Raw genomic sequence first — 18954 nt, 5'->3', positions numbered from 1 at the left:
GTTTAGGATTAAATTAATGCAAGATTACACCATGGTAGAGGCTTTGATAGAGGCTTTTGTTGTTGTGAATGAATTTCCTTTGACTAATCTTTGAGAAAGGGGAAGACTAGGTGCCTGCCCCTGTTTCCTCAGATGTGTGCGCAACTAGGCCATGAATGTTGAAAATATTCTTTGGACTGATTTGTGGCCAAATAGGAGGAGTTGGAATTTTTGGTGGTGGTGACAAGCCACTTTGAATCTCAGGAATCTTCGATGCTTGGAGTGAATGGGAATATGACAATATGCATACTGTAGGTTTAGTGTGGACATGCAAACCCCTACTTGAAGGAGTTGGAGAACTGCCTGAATAGTTGCCATGTAAAATGTTTGCTTCTTAAAAAATGTGTTTAATTGATGTAGATCTAATGATGTAAAAAAAACACAACTAGAAACCTACATTTTGTAGTAATTTGGGAACAGGCTTAGTGACATTCTGAAGATCTCCTCTTGTAAAAGACAAATATATTTCTTGTATGGAAGAATAAGTGGAGGTGTCTGGATAAACTCCTGTGTATGCCCAAATTGTATCACATCTAGAACCCAGTGGATCAATGTTTTTTTTTACTATTGTTTAAATACGAAAAAATTGATTGGAGATCTTTTGACAATCACTAGACAGTTGTCACTGTTTCACCTTGATGGATTTGGTACTTTAGATTGACTGCCACTTCTTCGATGGTGCAGAACATGGTGATGATCGTCTCTAGGCAGATTGCATGTCTACAAGGATGTTCAATTAAGCAAGAAAGTGTATCTTCAAGTGCTTTGTTTTTTGTATGGAGCCTGGGACCAACTACAGCATCTAGGTTTTTCATTATTTTAAGCCCAAAAGACCAGATATGATCTATGATCAGAATCACTCTGACAGCCTTAAATGTTGGATGCTCAAAGTCATAAAGAAAAGGATCTGTCTCTGTCAAAGGAACTGGGTGAACAAATCTTTTTGATGCTCTCTCGAACAAATTATGGAAACCTCCTACAGCATCAGAAGAGGAGGCTGCTGCAAGAGAAGTAGTATTGCCCACTTTCATCACCACATAATCATCCCATTCTGCTCCAGTATTATGTGGAGTATCATCTGAACTCCTCCTTCCTTCCGTGCATCATAATCATCTGCCGGAGTCATATGCTGGAACACCACAAGAGAATGATATGGTTCAGATACTGATGGGTTGGGCTTGAACGATAGACACAAAATTATGTGTGGTGTTGTAGGGTGAGTTAGTAATCATGACTGAGGCGTGACAACGGTCTAGAAGGCTGTCTTCATTGATCAGCTGCTGTGAGTTCGGGGAAGAGGGTGTGATAGTCCGCCAGCATTAGTCTTAGATCTTTCACCAAATTCATTGACTCTTGCATCATAGGTTCAATTGAGATTCGAGTGCCTTCACCAAAAGCTTCTCAATATTGCCATTCCTCTTGATGTTCTGCAAAGGGTTGGTAAGGAACCTTGAAAGTAGCGTCTTCTTTCACTTCACTATATTCTTTTTTCTCTGGGACTTGATATTTAATTTTGAGGTGTGTAGGACTGCAAGCATGCCCAAAACTTCCCTACTATTTCTCTGTATTGAGCAGACTTTACTTAATGGAGCATGTTCAGGCATCAAGGGTGTTGGCTTACCTTTTTCTAGGATTAGAGTGATCTTTGGCATTTTTGAAATTTTAGGATGATGGTCTCATTGATGAAGCTCTTATTGATGGTATAGTCATCAAAGAAGAGGCTGTTGATGGTATCTTCACAATGGTATTCTAGACGAAGTTGTCTTCAAGGGTGTTGTCATAATTGATGTTGCTGTTGTAAAGGTCAAAGAAGTCATCTCCTTACAGGGTGGCCAAACAGACGTTCAAAGGGGAAAAGCCCTCTCTTCTGAGGCACCTCTCTATAGGCAAAAAGCAGGCAGGATAACAGAACATCCAGTCCCATCCTTCTGAGTTTTTCAGGGAGTATCATTATCATGTCTTTCAATGTTTTGTTAAATCTTTCAACTAGGCCATCGGTTTGTGAGTGGTAACGTGTTGGGAAAGTTTAGATTACTCCATACTCATCCCACATGTGCTTCAAGTATGCAGACAGGAAGCTGTTACCTTGGTCTAATACTACCTCCTTAGGAAACCATACCCTGGTGAAGACACCAATGAGGGCCTTGGTTACCACAGGGGCTGTAGTAGTCCTAAGGGTAATGGCTTCAGGGTACCTAGTAGCATGATCCACTACTACTAGTGTAAACTTGTTCCCTGAGGCAGTGGGATGTTCAGGTGAACCCACTAGATCCACTCCTACCCTCTTAAAGGGTACCCCGACCACTGGTAGTGGGATTAGGGGGTCCTTTGGGTGTCCTGTCTTGCCACTGACTTGACAGGTGACACAGGAGCTTACAAACTCCTTCACTTTTTGGGACATCTGGGGCCAATAGGAGTGGGTGACCAATCTTTCCCAAGTTTTGGTCTGGCTCAGATGCCCAGCTAGGGGGATGTCATGTGCTAAAGTGAGTAGGAACTCCCTATACAACTAAGGCACTACCGCTTTCCTAATGGTTCCAGGTTTGACTTTGTTGCTGTAGAGAAGTTGTTTCACTAGTCTTCCTACCTTTCCTCTTGGGAAGCTGGGCCATCATTTCAGGCTCCAATCCTGCTTGTTCACCCTGTGCTAGGCACTGTGCCCTGATTTTCACAAACACTATCTCTGGGATTTTCAACATGGTTGCATTTGTCTTTTTCTCAACCTCAGCCCATGCTGAAGTCTTCAGATCATTTCCAAGAAAACAGGCGGCTAGAGGTTTTGGAGAGACCACTACCAGTTTCAAGTTAGTGGTGACACTGTCAGCATTGGTAACTGGATAGATTTTTCCACTTATGTATTGCTGTGGGGAAAACAGTGTATCACTCACCATAGTGACACTGGCACCTGTATCCCTCAGGGCTTCTATCTTAGTCACATTCACTAAGGGGTACTGCAGGCATTTCTTTAAATTAGGGGGCCAGACAGCCAAAGTGGGTAACCCTCCCTCCCATTCGGAGACTAAAACAGCCTCAGTGGAAACCCTGATTTGCTCTGGGCCCACTATGGATCCCATCTGGAGATTTGCTATACCAGTAGGAACTGGTGGGGGTCTAGGAGCGGTTTGTTGGGACAGGCAGCATCTCCAATTTGAGGTCCCTTATTGTTACAGTGGAAACACCAGGCCTTTGCAGGATCAAAATGTTTCCCCCCTGTGGGCTGGGAAGAGTTCTTGGGCCCACCCACCTGACCAGGATTTTGGGGTTCTCACCCTCTTTCCCCTGGGGAGGCTTTTTAACCCCTTTCTTTTGGTCACCCCCGTGGTTGTCTTGGTTACCCTTCTCTTGACACAGTGGTCTGCCTTCTTGCCCAATTCTTGGGGAAAAATTGGACCAAGGTTTGCCAGATGCTGATGCAACTTTTTATTGATGCAATTACTTAAAATGTGTTCTTTCATAAACAAATGATAAAGACCATCCTAATCTTGCACTTTACCTCCAGTCAACCAGCCATCTAGTGTCTTTATTGGGTAGTCTAGAAAATCTACCCAGGACTGTCTCTGGGATTTCTGAAACCCCCTGAACCTAATTCTATACTCCTCAGTAGTAAGTCCAAATCCCTCAATGAGGCTGCTCTGCACGAGCTCTCATGATTCTGCTTCAGCCCCACTAAGGGTCAGAAGTCTGTCTGCACATACAAGAGAACAGTTCCCACAGGAGTGCCCCAAGTGAGATTTTCTCACTTTTCTGGCTTCACAAGCCCTCTCAAAGGCTGTGAACCACTTGGTTATGTCATCACCATCCTCAAATTTAGGGACAATCCCTTTGGGGATTTTAGGATAATAGGATGCTTCTTTCTCTAAACCTTTTAAATTGCTGCCACCATTGATGGGTCCTAGGCCCATCTCTACTCTCTCTTGTTCTAGAGCTAGGAGCCTAGTCTCTAGGTCTAGCCTTTTGGTCATCCTTACTAAAAGGAGATGTTCCTCAGTGAGGTTGTCCTCACTGTCTAGTATGGAGTTGGCCCTGCCTCCATTGGAGCCAGCCCCTGTGCCTCTTAGGTGTGGAGGGTAGGACAAAGTTTCCTTCCTCCCTAGGTAGTTGAGGTGGTTGGTCTAAGACTTCATCATTCTCACTACTTTCCCCATTTTCTTGAAAGTCTTCACCTTCTTCTGTGGGGTGTCCCTTGCATGCTCTACCAGGAACTGTTGGAGTTGTCTCCTGGTAAGGTTGGGCCCAGTTCTTATCTGTTTAGCTTTACAGAGAAGCCTTAACTCTCTAACCTCTATGTTGGAGTAGGGGGTGAGGTCGAACTCCTCAGCAATATTCCCTGGATTGCTCAATATTTTTCTAAAGTGGCGTTCATTTTAGATGACCTACGCTAACATTCTAGATACTTCCCTCCTAACTTCAGTGACGTTTATATTTCTTTAAAAAAATGCTACAGGGACTTAACACAAGGCCCTAACAAGACTTTTATAGTTTTGGAAAAAATAGTAAATTCAGAAAGTGATTTTGTACTTAAGACAATTTTTGGTTTCTTGTCATGTGATCAGAGGTTGACTAAGTTAGTCCAATAAATGCATGGCTTTACATTCCACCGTTAATCCACCAATGTAGGAAGCCGGCTCTGTATGTACTATACCAAAGTAAGGTACAGTGTGCACAGAGTCCAGGGACTCCCCAGAGGTATTGCAGATGCTAAATTAGGTAAGTACTAATAGCTCTCTTTGTGGTAGTGTGGGCGAGCAGTTAGGCTTCTCCAGAGGGTGTGTTATGCATTTATTGTATTCACTCAATCAAGGACTGTTTACACACACAGACATAATCTAGACCAATTAGGTAAGTAATACAAAAATATATCCTTCAGTTTTATTTTAGAATCAAGCAGGACTTGGCACAGGAGAGTAATATACTTTTAGATGAAAGACTTTAAGAAAATGCAGTTGTGCTTGAAATTACAATTCTTACAGGTTTGTATCATTTTTTTAAATGCAGTTGAAATCATACGGTAAGTACTTTCAAGTTACTTTAGAATTACTTCTGGATTACTTTGAGTATTGGGGTGGTATGCCTAGATACCACACCTTAGGATCACTACATACAAGGTAAGTACAGCTTTTTATACTTTGCAATAGAATCTTCTTTTCTTCATACAACACAGTCCAATACTCAGACATTTTTCAGGCCCAAAATCTCTTTTCATGGATTCCTATGGGGGAACAGTGTTAGCGGTTTTGAAGGTAAGAACACAAATTATGAGGGTGAGATTTGAGGATTAGGGCGAAGGTTCCCCAAGGTCTAGATGGGCACTTGAGTTGCACCACCGGCGGCACTGCGACGGCCGGGAGCAGAGTGCAGGGGCCCAATGTTATCCGCCAAAGGGGCTGAAGGGGCCTTTGGTTAGGGACTGCTGGTGAGCAGGCTGCTCGGTTGTGGGAGCCAAGCTGCTGGGGTTAAGGTAAGCACTGCAAGGGCCAACAACCAGCACAGGAGCTGCACCACCAGCGGCACTCGGGCGCCAGGTGCAAAATTATGTTGGGGAACCTGTGCTTTCCAATGGAGACTTTTCGTTTTGGAAAGATGCTGCAGGCTTGTGCAAGGAGACTTCCTGAAGGCAACCACCGGCTGGAGAGGTAAGTTGGGATCTGGGGGATGCTTGGACATCGTTGGTTGGGCCACCCAAGGCTGTAGGGCGTTGAGTGCAGGGGTGACTTTTGGCGTCTGTTTTTTTTTTTACCAGTTCCGGTCGTGGTCGGGGGACCCTTCAGGTTGAGGCTGCAGGCGTCATCAAGAGTCTTAAGGGAGATCGGGGATCACCAGATCCCAGGTTAGGATCCCTGGGCAGACTTCCTTGGCGTGTTGGGCCACTCGAACTCGGGTCGTGGGCGTCAGGTGCTGAATGGTGCAGAATGGCGGAGTCAACGGAACCCAGATTCTGGAGGTGAGTCCTTGTTTGAGCAAGTCAAATGCTCATGGGAGATCGAGTCTGTGGGATGGTCACAGGGCAGGTCCTCCAGGCTGTGGGGGTTGTTGGCAGCTGGACTTGCCAGGGTTCTTGCTGTAGGAAGGTCATAGAAGGGATAGGCTTGTAGGGCTGAGTCCAAGGCAATTGGTGTCCTCTTCTCCTCCCTGGGCTCTTCGGTACTTCTTTCTTCCTTGAATTGGAGGAGGCAAGGCTCATGGTCACCCCTAAATACTAGATATAGGGGCGTTAAAAGGGTGTGGAGGGGTGGGTACACCCCTATTATGCCACCCTCCAGTGGGAGGGGGCATGAGCCTCTTCCTAATTGGCCCATCATCTTTAAGATTGAAGGGGAGTGAGATGTGTGCTTCATCTCGCCTCCCCCACCTGAGGGGTGGGGTTGGCATAGGTGGGCACACCTCTCTTCCTAGCTTGGATTTCCCGCCCATTCTCCTGTCCAAAGTACGGGCCAGAACCAGTGGGTAACAGTTGCTGGGGGCAGCAAAAGGCAGGGACAGCGTCCAAATGCAGCAGGCCTTTGAAGCTTTCCTACTCATGGACCCAGCCCATCTTGCGGGAGGAGGCATGGCACCTCTGCCCAGGATGGCCTTTGTTTCTGGACCCAGAGAGCGGAGGCCCTCTACCCAGGGGTCCAGAAACTTGTCTGGTGGTGGGGGGCAGTCATTCCCAATCAAATCTAAACATTTTCTTTTTCTGTAAATTCTATAAGGCTCACCGCAATAGATTTACCCGGCCGCTTATGCGTAACCATCATTTTATCCAATGCCGCCCAGGTCTGTACTTCTTAAAATCATTGCCTGACCAATTAGTATGCTATTCTGTGGCTTTATTTCTACTCTGCTCATTGAAGACTAGGCGGCTGGCTAATCCAATCCCATGAACTGTGCACTCAAATTCTGTTTTTAAATGAATGTTTTTATATGCTTATCTTACATTATTGTTACTATTTGCACTATGAAAGCAGTATTCCTTTTTAATGTCTATTTTATAATGTGCACTCTGTACTTTTAGGATCTTATTAATTAAGTATTGAATAAAGTGATTCGACTAACTGACAATGAATACAAGACTAGCAGCCCCTTGCAGAAGACCTCTTCACTTCCCTCTTTATGATCCATACAGTGGGTTCTGTTGTTGCTGCTGCTGTCGGCCCCGAAATGGAGCAGCCTTCCCAAAGCCCCAAATCTCCAGCAACCAAAACCCCTAGGCTGGGACTGCAAGTCTAAGGATATAGCAGTAGCTCTGCTATCCTTAAATTATTGCAGAGCTGAGTCAGCCTTGGTCCCAAAGAGTCTTGAGCCATCAATGAGTTGATCCAACAGCGTGGCCTGGACGTCCAGAGAGAATCCTGACCCTATCAACCAGACATGCCTCCTAATTGCCACTGAAGATCCCATCACCCTGGTGACGGAGTCAGCCGTATCAACTCTGGACTGGATCACCTGAAGGGCTGCAGCCTGCATGTCCGACAGTACCTCAGTGAAGTGACCCTGGACATCTTCTGGCAGCTTTGGTGTCACCTCCTTAGCTGAGTCCATCAATACATGGATATAACGCCCCATCAAGCACGTGGCATGCTTTAAGGCCAAGTACCCCCATGAAAACACCTTTTTTGCGGATTGTTCCAACTTCTTGGAGTCTCTATCCCCCGCAGTGGAGGGGAAGGAACCAGCAGATTGCTTAGAGGAACAAGACGCTTGCACCACCAAGCTTTCAGAAGAAGGGAGTGTCGATAAAAATGCTGGATCTCGAGGTGCAACCTTATAACGCCTTACCACCGTTCGACACAGCAGGGGCAGACATTGGCTTCTGCCAAACTTTTGAGATTGGATCCGTCAAGGCTTCGTTGAATGGAAGCAAAGGTTCCACCACTGATAAAGGGGAGTGCAGTACCTCTGTTAAAATGTTAGACTTGACCTCCGCAGTTGGCAACTGCAAATCCAGAAGGTCAGCAGCCTTTCTTATTACTTAATGGAAAGAGGCCACATCCTGAGAAGTAAGAGCTTTGGGAGAAGAGAGCTCCCACTCTGGTGATGTGTCCAGCCCACTAGCTTCTTGCAGACCTTCAAAGTCATTCATAGGATCAAGTATCTCCCCCTCCTCAGCCTGCTCCTGGAATTCATCCTCTTCCAGAAGCCTCTGAGCCTCCCTCCTTGACCGCATCTTCTGAGTCGGCATTTGCGGTGCTAGACGCGGGCCAGTCACCTCGGAGCCGGTGTCGATGGAGGTTCTTCAGTAGCGGACAGGGACGCCGCCCTAAGTCGTGACTTGGCCAGACCGGGGCCCGACGGCCCTGGAGAAAAGTCCATCCTTACCTCCTGGGACAGGATCGGCATCGAATACCTTGGCGTCGGGAAAGGCCAAGACGTAGTCTCTGCATGAATGGTACCTGGACATAATGTTGGGGAACACACAAATTATAGGAAAACGGACCCACAGGACCAGCCGGCACGCTGGATGGGTTAACCGCCCTGGCAAACATGCCATACATCGCATTAAGAAAATGTGACGAATCCGCACCTGGAGCCGGAAAACTCGGGTACGGCTCCGGAACCTCCTGATCTGGAATAGATCGAGGTCTTAAGGCGGGTACTGGCTGCGATGCTGGAGACCCCGGATCCAGGATCAGAGAGGCCGCAGGCGCTGGAGACGCTTCCCTGTGTGCCAGAGAGTCCTTTGGTGTCGGAGAATGCACCGGAGTCACCTGTGGTGAAGTAGAAGGGGAGATGTCATCCTTCCAATGGACGCTTGGACCTGTGACACCGCTTCTTCTAATGCTTTATGAATGACTTCGAGGTGTGCGGAGTCGGCGACTTCGGCCTTGACTTAGTTCTCTTCCAACCTCTCTTCCCCTTCCCGCCTGGACCATAAACAACTTTGCATCTCTCTCTTTAAGGGCCTTTGGATTCATCAGAGGACAATACGAGCATCCCTCTACCTCATGGTCAGAAAATGAACGCACAAGTTACTACTTGTGTAACGATATATCTGTAAGAGACATTAGTTAGTGATAGATTCCTTACCTTAGAATATCCCCAGGTGTCAGACTGGATCCGAAAAGTTTTCTCGTCAGCAGTACTCCTGCGCGTCGGTCGGTGGCGTCGTGCAGCTCCGCGTCCATTGCTGGCATCGTATGCGCCGAGATGATGTCACAGAGACTACTTAGGCACCACCCATGTGCGCTGACGTCAGTTCTGTACACGACTTTCCGCGCCAGGAACGCAGAGCCATGCAAGAAACTGACCACTGGTGCCATGAAACTAGGGCCCTGAAAGGGATGACCTTAACCCTAGAATCAGTTCGCAGAACGGGGAGGATGGGTGGGGTGATAAGTAATCTATCACTAACTAATGTCTCTTACAGATATATCGTTACACAAGTAGTAACTTGTGCATCTGAAAGAAACACGTTAGTGATAGATTTCTTACCTTAGAATAGATACTCCAGCAATACCAACCCCGGTGGTGGGTCTGCCAACAGATTACACCAAAAGTCACGGAGAACAGAACAGCCAAAAAAGCCGTCTCTCCGGACTTGACTGTCAAGGCAGTAATGCTTGGTAAACGTGCGCAGCGAGGCCCACGTAGCTGCCTGACAAATGTCCTGCAAGGGAACGCCGCGCCCCAAGGCAGTTGTGGCTGCAGTTGCCCTGGTAGAATGGGCATGCAGCCCTACAGGAGGCTCTTTCTTAGCCAAGGAGTAACAGGCTTTGATGCACAGAACGACCCACCGAGAGACGGTTCGTTTGTGCATGGCCCGACCTTTTTTGGCACCCACGTAACCAACAAAGAGCTGGTCATCCACCCGAAACTGCTGTGTACGCGTCGGATAGAACGAGAGCACACGTTTTGGGTCCAGACGGTGGAGCCTCTCTTCCTCCCTTGAAGGATGCAGAGGCGGAAAGAAGGTGGGCAATGTGATCATCTGCCCGATGTGAAAGGGTGTGACAACCTTTGGCAAAAAAGAAGGACGGGTCCTTAACACCACCTTGTCCGGATGAACAGCAAGGAAAGGAGGTTTAGAAGAAAGAGCCAGGAGGTCACTCACTCTTCTGGCAGAGGTGATAGCTACCAGGAAAGCCGTCTTGAGAGTGAGAAGACGTAAAGGACAGTTATGAAGGGGCTCAAAAGGTGCGCACATCAGAAAGGTCAAGACAAGATTTAAGTCCCATTGAGGTATAATGAAAGGCACGGGAGGAAACATGTGTGTAATACCTTTTAGGAAATGGTTAACAACCGGGGACTTAAAAAGAGAAGGCTGATCTGGAAGCCGCAGAAAGGCGGAGATAGCCGAAAGATAACCTTTGATAGTGCCCAGAGCAGAGCCCTGCTGGGCCAAGGATAGTAGGAACAGAAGGACCTCAGAAAGAAGGGCAGAAAGGGAATCCACAGACTTAGCTGTGTACCATGCCACAAACTTGTTCCACCTGCAGGCGTATACCGTTTTAGTGGAGGGACGCCTGGCTGCCAGAATGATATCACAGACTTCGGGAGGAATATCGAAAGCAGTCAACTGTCGCCGCTCAATCTCCACGCATGGAGGCGAAGACTGGACAGGTTCGGGTGGAGGACCGTCCCCTGCTGCTGCGACAGAAGATCCTCTCGAAGGGGCAGACGGATCCGGGGATCGATCGCCATGCTGAGTAGCTCGGGATACCAGTATCTTCGTGCCCAATCCGGCGCCACAAGGATGACTTGGGCCCGGTCGCGCCAAATCTTCTTCAGCACTCTGGGCAGAGGTGGTATAGACGGAAAGACGTACAACAGACCGCAACTGCACTCACGACGAAAAGCGTCGCTGAGCGAGTGCCGCCTTGGAAATTCCAACGCGCAGGACTGATGACATTGCGCTCTCTTCGGTGGCAATTAGATCTAACCAAGGCTCTCCCCACTGCAGAAAGAGACCTTGCACCACGTCCGAGTGCAGACGCCATTTGTGATCCATCAAGCACCGGCGGCTGAGTTCGTCCGCCCTGGCATTCAGAGAACCTGCCAGGTGTTGAGCCACCAAGGTAATGCCTCGATGTTCCAGCCATGTCCAGAGGCGCAGAGCCTCCTGACATAGGGTCCATGACCCCACCCCGCCCTGTTTGTTGCAATACCACATGGCAGTGGTGTTGACCGTGAACACCTGCACCACACTTCCCCGGACAACGGGAAGGAATGCCTTCAGTGCAAGTCGGATCGCCCAAAGCTCCAAAAGGTTGATATGGAGCCGGGACTCCGCCGGAGACCAGAGTCCTCTGATCTCCGTCTCTCCCAAGTGGCTTCCCCATCCCAGGAGGGACGCATCCGTCACCACTGTGTGCTCCGGTTGGGGAAGGGAGAGGGATCTGCCATTGACTCAATCGCGATTCGTGAGCCACCACTGCAATTGTCGTGCAGTGCCCTCCGAGATCTGGACATGATCGGACAGGTTGCCCTGATGCTGCGCCCACTGGAACTTCAGGTCCCACTGCAGAGCCCACATATGCCACATGGCATGTTGCACTAGCAGAATGCAGGAGGCCATCAGGCTCAGGAGCCGGAGGGTCATCCTGACTAAAACCCGGGATAGAGGCTGAAAGATCGGAATCATAACCTGAATATCCTGGACTCGCTGCTCGGGAGGATAAACCCGAAACCGCGTTGAATTCAGAACCGCTCCGATGAAGGGGAGCTTCTGAGAGGGACTCAGGTGCGACTTTGGCACGTTGATGGAGAACCCCAGCAAATGCAGGAGGTCGGCCGTAGTCTGAAGGTGGGAGACGACTACCTGGGGCGAGCCCACCTTCAACAACCAGTCGTCGAGGTAGGGGAAGACTGACACCCCTGACCGGCACAGATGAGCTGCGACCACCGCCATCACTTTCGTGAACACCCGAGGGGCGCTGGTAAGGCCGAAAGGGAGCACGGCAAGCTGAAAATGCCCCGGGCCTGCCGTGAACCGCAGGTAACGCCGGTGGGCCAGCAGGACGGGGATGTGAAAATATGCATCCTGCAAGTCCAACGCTACAATCCAGTCTCCAGGGTCGAGGGCAGCTAAGACCTGAGCCAGAGTCAGCCTTTTGAACTTCTCCTTCCGGAGGAAGCGGTTGACGTTCCGGAGGTCCAAGATGGGATGCAGACCCCCTTTGTCCTTCTTGGGGACCAGAATGTAGTGGGAATAACAACAACTCTCTACTTCTGGCCCAGGAACGCACTCAATGGCCCCCTTGGCCAAGAGGGTCATAACTTCCTGCTGGAGAGTTGCCAAGTGGTCCCCCGAAATGCGGTGGTACTGAGGTGGCATGGCTGTAGGGGTGGACTGAAAGGTAAGGGAGTAACCCCTGCAGATGATTTGCAACACCCACTTGTCCGATGTGATAGCGTGCCAGTGGGGGAGGTGAAGGCGGATCATGCCACACACCGGCATGGGGTGCTCCACAAAGCTCAGACTAGGAAGGTTTGGAGGTAGAAGCAGCGGGGGCGGAGGTGGACTGACCCCCACGCTGATTCCCAGACCCGCCCTTGAGTAAGCTGTGTCCGTGGCCGCGCTGAGGCTGGCTCTGCACAGGCTTGCTGAAGGAACGTGCCTGGGTGCCCCTGCCTTGGCCACGAAAGGAACGAAAACCAAGAGTGGCTGGTCTTTTCGTGGAAAGAGCTAAGGACTTGGCCGTAGCCCACGAGTCCTTAAAACGCTCCAGCGTACTGTCAGCCTTATCGCCAAACAGATGGGTGCCATCAAAGGGCATGTCCAAGAGTGAGCTTTGAACATCTGGCGAGAACCCGGTAGATCGGAACCAGGCGTGGCGTCGAAGCACCACAGTCGTAGAGATGGCTCTACCGAGTGAGTCAGCGGTGTCCAAACCACACCGAATGGCGAACTTAGCTGCATCCTTACCCTCGGCAACAGCCTGAGACAGCACAGCTTGGGCCTCTTCAGGACACTGAGGCAACACCTGTGCAACGTCATCCCAAACCGCGTGGGAATAGCGGCCCAAGAGGCAAGCGGTGTTCACCAACCGCAGCCCTAAGCTGGCCGAAGAGAACAATCGCTTGCCGAACTGCTCCAGCTTCTTAGAGTCCTTATCCGGCGGAGCCATAGGAAAGGCAATCTGGGACGTCGAACCTTGGATGACCTGACTCTCAGGCGTAGGATGAGTGGTCAGAAAGACAGGGTCACCTGGTGCCGGGCGATGACGCCTGGCGACATTCTTATCCACCGGGGCCCCTGTGGCAGGCCGCGACCAAGTGCCCAGTAAGACGTCAGTGAAGGCGTCGTTAAATGGCAGGAGGGGCTCCGACGAAGTGAACGCCGTCGGGAGCACCTCAGTGAGGAGATTAGTCTTTAGGGCCACCGTAGGGAGATCAAGGTGGAGGACCTCAGCAGCCCGACGAAACACCATCGTGTACGAAGCGCCCTCCTCCATGGTAGGCGGAGGAGAGGCAAACCCCGGGTCAGAGGAGAGATCAAGGCCGCCGGCCTCCTCCAACTCGTCCGCCCCGTCCTGCTCGGAGTCACACTGACGAGCAAGAGGGTCCTCAGACCCCTCTCAGTCATCCTCCACCTCCGCTGTATGTGGGACAGGCTGCGGTGGCAGGGCAGGGACCAGGAAAGGAACAAACGGTGCCGGGAACGGCGCAGGACGGGGCCGAACCGGCGCCGTGTTCCAATGCGGATCCCAGGCAGGGACAAAATTGTCCGAGAGCCTGGGCAGGGGTGGAACAAATGGTACCCACTGCGGCACCAGAAGCGGAGCCGAGAGCGGGGCTTCGGCCGGCAGCGCGGGACCTAGTGGTGCCATGGCCAGAGCCAGCGGCACAGGATCCTGCGGTGCCGGGACCGCGAGGCCCAAGGGTGCGCCGGCGGGAGCCCGAGGCCTAAACAGGCGGTCCAAGGTAGCAAGAAATTCTTGTACCTGAGCGGGAGTAGCCGACGGACCCGGGTAAGGTGGGTAGGCCGCGGGACTCCTGGGCTCTGAAGGAGCCGCAGGGGCAGAACCCCTGTCCCCCTCGTCCGCATCCAGGGACCGACAGGGGGACGTCGGAGAGCGTCAACGCTTCTTCGACTTCTTTTTGTGTCGTCTCTTACCTAAATCCGAGGGTGAAGACTTGGAGCACGAGGAGCGATGATGATGGCCCCGCGAGCGTTCTCTGGAGAGGCCCCTGGACCGTGAATGGCGGGGGGACGGGTGCCGGACCTCAAACAGCTTCCGGCGCCGCTCCCTCAAGGCCTTCGGGGCCATGGCCAAGCAGTCCATACAGGCCTGGGAGTCCTGGTCGCTCTCCAGGCAGTAGAGACAGATGTCGTGGGGGTCCGCCATCGACATATTGCGACGGCAGGCCCCACAAGACTTAAAACCAGGTATCCCTACGTGCACCAGGGAAGACTCAAACTTACAGGAGACAAAAAGTCTCAAAAAGATAGTCAAAAAGTGACTGAGGTACGTGCTCTAACCAGATCTGCGCTTACTGGCGCGGAAAAAGAAAGAACTGATGTCAGCGCGCATGGGTGGCGCCTAGGTAGTCTCCATTACGTCATCTCAGCACATACGACGCCAGCGACGGACGCGGAGCCGCACAACACCACCTACCGACGCGCAGGGGTACTGCTGACGAATAAACTTTCCGGATACAGTCTGACGCCTGGGGATATTCTAAGGTAAGGAATCTATCACTAACAAGTCTCTTTCAGATACTAAAGGCAGTCTTTGTGGGGTCTGTGACAGACATATGGCACCCAAAAAGGGAACTGACATCAGCACATCGACGAGGTCTTCTTATGGCTCCGATGATGTCACGGGGAGTCGCAAGCAGAGCCATGACATTGTGACATCCTCGTCAAAGGGGGAGAGCTATGAAAAAAGTTTCAGTAGAATGCTGCGCAAGGGGTAATTCAAAAGGTTATGATTCCACAGGCAGATGTATCCATCAGAAAGGTAATTTATTCATAGTTTGGTGCAGTTTCATGCCTCACAATCTAGGGGAGGGTGTGCAGGAGTTTGCTACGCCTGAGATTGCTTCCCAGTCTGGGCCTGGTTGCTCCTAAAACCTATTTTCTCCTAAAACGGTTTATTTGTATGTATAATTTACATCTATAAATGTTCGCTGGGCTGTGTTCCAAAATGGTAAACAGTTACTACTAAGCCAGGGGTAGTGTCCCCTTCCCCCCAGACACTGCGGAGTTATATTGAAAATAGTTACTTCAGAATAATACTCAGTAGAGAGAGGAACACAACTGAAGCCTAGTGGGTTAGTGCCCCAGAACCCTGGTCTCCGTCAGCTCCCACCCGTACTCCTACCTAGGGAGATGCTGCCTGAAACCTTCTTCTGCCTGAGTCAAGACACATTAATTCAGCCACCACTTCCTGTTTGTCTTGCACCTATTTAAAAGAGTTTCACATTCTTTGACTTCATTTTTAGGTCATGCCTGGGAGGTGCATGTGCTGCTCTGCAAGGCATGCTGTAATGTACGTTGTGGCTTGAAAGCCCTCCTCTTTTTTTCATTGTGCTCTTTAGAAATGCATGCTTCTGTTTCGCCGTGTCTAATTTCTCCCTCTGTTGTTCATTTAGATCCTCCCTGCTGACTGCCCCTGCTACATATATATTTCCATGTTCTTCAATTAACGTGGATTTGTGCTCACTCCTTTTTTTTCCCTTTGGGAGAGGGCTTGTAAAAGGAGGCATCGCTCTTCTGTGGCAGACGCCTTGCTTATATATTAAGGCTTACATACCTTGCGTTTACATTTTAACGAAACATTGCTTTCCTGTCTCGGACGCTGCTTTTACATTTTGGACCTCATATTGCTTAATAATGATGACTTCACTCCAGCGCACCTCACAGGTTAAATGCATTTATTTTCTGTGGCAGACGTCGAGTTTTCATTTGAGCAATGCATTGCTCTCTTGTCCTGGAAAGTTCCTAGAGGCTGCTCTGCTCCTCCGTTGTTGCCTCTCAGGCTCTGCGGGTGTGGCCATTAGAGAAGGAGGGGGCGGGGTAGAGTCGGGGCCTTTGCTCACGGAGATCCCATGCAGTAAAAGCAGCTCCTTTCTGCTAATCCCTTCCCTAACTTTCCAAAACCGTCAGAGGCAGACCGGCTCGCTATGTCATTCTTGGTTATTCAGCGAGTCTGATACATTTTTTCAACATTTCTTCCATCAGCCTGTTTATTCTTAAATGCATGGTGACAAGAGCCTCAGATAAGATTCTTCCTGTTTCCCATGCTAAGTCATAGCGCAGCCATTGGGAGAGGGGTAGAGCCGGGGTGCCCTTGAGGATGCTCATACCCTGCATAGATCAAGAAGCTCGCCAAATACAGCCATGGTTTAACATGAGAAACAGCAAGAATCTTATCTGAGCCTCTTGTTACCATTCATTTAAGAATGCACAGGCTGACAGAAGAAATGTTGCAAAAAAGTAACAGACATTTCAAAGGTACACTGAATCATCATACATTAAACGATTTAACTCATACATGCATTGCATGCAGAAAGCATGTCTTTTCTTTAGTGCATCAGATTTTCAGTATTTTTTTTGTCAGGAATGTGCATGTGTTTTCCCTTTCTTTCCTCCCCATTATTCTTTACCTTTGTGTCTTTCCTATTACATTTCCATCTATGTTAATTCTCTAATTTGAAACAGTTTGAAAAATTCCCCATATTTCTTTCTCCTTTTTTCACAGAAAATAGCTTTGCCAAATCCAATATGTCTTGCTTTAATAATCTAAAAAATGCAGGCATGCACAAATACTGTTACATGTGTATGCACATTAAACTTGGATCTGTTTTTAGGCAGATACATGGAGGTTCCTTGTGAAGTCACTCCCACCTCTTCCGCTGACCATGGACAAAGTTAGCTTGCTTTCTGACTCGGGATGTTGCGGTCTGTGCTATCCAGTGAGAGTGCATTTACCTACCACCCTATGTGTCACCCAGTCCATGGATCCTTTGTATTCCAATCAGGTGAGAACACATATTTGCCATTGTGGGTATGTAGTACTGTGCGTGATTCTTGTAGGTGTGTTTGCACTTTCACCAGCAGAATGACTCGGTGAGTAGAGCACACCTATTAACATTTCGTCTGACATTCAGAAAGCAAGTTCAAAATCTGGTGGGTCATCTTCACCCTTCATCTTTCTCAGATTGATAAATTGTGTACTGTTAAACAGGATACTAATCACACTTGCGATTTACATAGTTATGAATCTTCAATTTATAATATTTGTAACATTAAACAACAGCAATGTTTTTCTTGGTGAATAACGACCTTTCACATTTATTTTTGCAGTTCAGCTTCTTTCCATGGTCCTGACTTGAATGATGCAGTAAGTACAATGGCACCGGTCCAAAAAGTTGTCAGAACTCCTCTAAACACCTAATATTGCTATATTTTACTACTAAACAGGCAGAAAGGGGCTTGATATAAATGGTGAAGCAGGTGCAGTGACACCGGGGCACAAAGCTCCAGGAACCCCTCTAACCACAGAATATTGCAATATTTTACTACTAAACAGGCAGTCACAAGTGCAGTTACCTTACAGGCAATATGGACATGATTTGAATGGTGCAGCAGGAGCAGCAGCTCCGGGGCCAAAAGTTATAACTCATAAAGCCCAAATATTGCTATATTTTACTACTAAACAGGCAGTCACAAATGCATGTATTCTGCAGGCACTAGGGGCATGATTTCAATGGTGCAGCAGATGCAGTGGCACCGGACCCAAAAGTTGTCAGGACTAAACACATCATATTGCTATTATATCAATGAATTCTATTATTTCCCGCTTTCATTTTTCAAAATGTGCTATTACTTACCCACACTATACCACTAGTAACAGCACAATATACTGCCTTTTTGTACATAAACAAGTCATAACTTTCTGTAACTTATATTGTATAACTACTCAGCAAGCTACAACTTACAACAAAAAACAGCTTATTATTAATCACATAGGAGAAACCTAATGCATTTACCAATGCTTCTTAACTATACCGTCTGGAGGCCAGGTTGAAGCATTGCCCTCCTACAAGGCAGGTATTTTCTACCTTTCACTATACATAAAAACCCTCCTACTCCTATTCTATTAATCACTAACAGCATACCATTCAGTGCTCCTGCGTAACTCGCAGGTCGTAGCACGCCACGTTCTGCAGTGGAACGGGAGGAACCCTATGATGAAGCATACCACCAAGGGACAACCCAGGTGGGTGAGGGTTATTTAAGAAAGCCTAGCGTTTTTTTCTCAAACCTGCAGGGGGTTAGCACACACTAAACAGACGGGCTCTTGTTTTCTTGCGGTATACACAGCTAGGGCAACGAGCCCCTCTGAGATACTTCTCTTATTTCCCCCCTTCTTTGATATATGTTTAACATTGCACTGCTCACTATGATTACAGTGATACTCCTAGCTGGATGACTGGAGTGATTCAAGCAAGCGAACGTATTAAAGACCCAATACTTAATAATCCTGTGATTTTTGGTATCCAAAAACAAAAAACATACTGAGAGTATAGGAGACTTCTACCGCATGAAAATGTTTCTACCTCTGCAAAATATGCCTTTCTAAAACAATTGCTTTGGAATTTCTCAATATTCATGTTTGCATTAAACCAAAAAGTAATAGCAAAAACCTAAGAGTGCCACCTGGCCTATGACCTGCCGACCTGTCAGGTCAGCAAAGGCTAAAACCTCAACTCCCTTGATGAATGACCATCAGCCATGTTTACAATTCCCCTCCTGCCCGTGCAGCAGTTGCAGTGAAGGCTGTGCACATTGCAAAGCAGGTGCCATATTTGTTGTGCCTGGCCAGCAAAGTAGTTTGTATTCCATACACATACACAAAAAGCATGGATTTGCTGCTGGAAATCAAAGTAATAAAGGTACTGACTTACAGGAAGCTTCCCTTACTGATTTACCTGCACTGGGCCAGCCTAGCTTGCACAGCTGTCCCAGGCAGAGAATCTAGTGATGAT

At 48.7% G+C, this 18954-nt stretch overlaps 1 protein-coding gene across 2 annotated transcripts in view; it reads right to left on the bottom strand.

Moving 5' to 3' along the window:
• Positions 1-18954, bottom strand: part of DNAH6 (dynein axonemal heavy chain 6) — a 2458578-nt gene that overhangs the window by 58563 nt on the left and 2381061 nt on the right. The window lies entirely within an intron of this gene.

Source organism: Triturus cristatus, chromosome 2_1 (genome assembly GCF_964204655.1).
Source record: "Triturus cristatus chromosome 2_1, aTriCri1.1, whole genome shotgun sequence".
Taxonomy (NCBI): Eukaryota; Metazoa; Chordata; class Amphibia; order Caudata; family Salamandridae; genus Triturus; species Triturus cristatus.
Note: the sequence above shows the minus strand (reverse complement) of the source record. Positions and strands in the feature narration are given on the sequence as shown.